Source organism: Laccaria bicolor, genomic scaffold, assembly GCF_000143565.1.
Source record: "Laccaria bicolor S238N-H82 LACBIscaffold_56 genomic scaffold, whole genome shotgun sequence".
Lineage (NCBI taxonomy): Eukaryota > Fungi > Basidiomycota > Agaricomycetes > Agaricales > Hydnangiaceae > Laccaria > Laccaria bicolor.
Window position 1 is genome coordinate 185,602 of NW_001889927.1, and position 1,989 is coordinate 187,590.

The following is a 1,989-nucleotide window of genomic DNA, read 5'->3' on the forward strand; positions in this document are numbered from 1 at the left end:
AGTATATTTAGAAAGCTAAAAGAAAGGGCTACAACTATTGTATCATGGGAAAAATGACCAAAAAAGGAAGGTGCATGCCCTAGAAAAGGAATGGTCAGATATAGACTACAAAGTTTACTGATAGACTACATAAGACTACAAAAGTTGGACATAGACTACAAATTTTACTGATACACTACAAAAGACTACAAAAGTTGGACTTAGACTACAAAGTTAGGGTTAGGGCTAAAAGGTTATCCAAAGTCAACCTAGCCCATCCATCCCATACATGGCACATATTTGATGGGGAAATGGCTGGGGAATATACAGATACATTGCAGGGACTCTATTCCATGTCTAGTTTGAGGAATCATATGCAAAAGAGAGCATGAGAGCCTTTAGAAAAGGCACTTTTTTAGACTACAAAAGTTTGTAGTGTCTGCTTTTTTATTGGAAAAGTTTGTAGTGTCTGCTTTTTCATTTGAAAAAGTGTGTAGTGTCCACTTTTTTAGACTACAAAAGTTTGTAGTGTCCGCTTTTTGAGACTACAAAAGTTTGTAGTTGACATGTAGGTTATGGTGTCCTTGGCCCTGTCTAGGTTATGGGGATGAGGTTGAAGGATTGACATGATCTTACATATTGCCAGTGCTGCAGCATTAGTTTTTGACATCATGCACAAGTTGTCTTTCACATTAGGAAAGGCTATTCTAAGCTTTTCATATTGATACCTACTGTCCTATCTCAAAACATAATAAGTTCATGTGGGGATATGGCTGAAGGATTGCCATGACTTTACATATTGCTATTGCCACATCATCAGTTTTTCATCATGTCCAAGTTGGCTTTCAAGTCAGAGGAGGCCATTCATGTTGATATCTACTGTTCTGTCTCAATACATGGATACATGGTCAACTTACAACATGACTTGACTTGAGGACACCTCCCAGGATGAATCAGCTCATCATCCTATAGCCCTCAAAGAGCTGATATCAAAGTTTACTATGTTTGGGACAGGCCAGTAGCTATCAATGTGAAAGCAGACGGTGTGAAAGCCAACTTGGGCATGATGTGAAAAACTGATGATGTGGCAATAGCAATATGTAAAGTCATGGCAATCCTTCAGCCATATCCCCACATGAACTTATTATGTTTTGAGATAGGACAGTAGGTATCAATATGAAAAGCTTAGAATAGCCTTTCCTAATGTGAAAGACAACTTGTGCATGATGTCAAAAACTAATGCTGCAGCACTGGCAATATGTAAGATCATGTCAATCCTTCAACCTCATCCCCATAACCTAGACAGGGCCAAAGACACCATAACCTACATGTCAACTACAAACTTTTGTAGTCTCAAAAAGCGGACACTACAAACTTTTGTAGTCTAAAAAAGTGGACACTACACACTTTTTCAAATGAAAAAGCAGACACTACAAACTTTTCCAATAAAAAAGCAGACACTACAAACTTTTGTAGTCTAAAAAAGTGCCTTTTCTAAAGGCTCTCATGCTCTCTTTTGCATATGATTCCTCAAACTAGACATGGAATAGAGTCCCTGCAATGTATCTGTATATTCCCCAGCCATTTCCCCATCAAATATGTGCCATGTATGGGATGGATGGGCTAGGTTGACTTTGGATAACCTTTTAGCCCTAACCCTAACTTTGTAGTCTAAGTCCAACTTTTGTAGTCTTTTGTAGTGTATCAGTAAAATTTGTAGTCTATGTCCAACTTTTGTAGTCTTATGTAGTCTATCAGTAAACTTTGTAGTCTATATCTGACCATTCCTTTTCTAGGGCATGCACCTTCCTTTTTTGGTCATTTTTCCCATGATACAATAGTTGTAGCCCTTTCTTTTAGCTTTCTAAATATACTGAAATCATATTGTTTGGTTTTGTTTTCATGGAGAAAAATGCAAAAAACAAAAAAAAACGTGACACTTTTGGGATTCCTTTACCTCATATCACCACAATGGGAGCACTTCAGAACATAATTCGAACAGATTCAGGA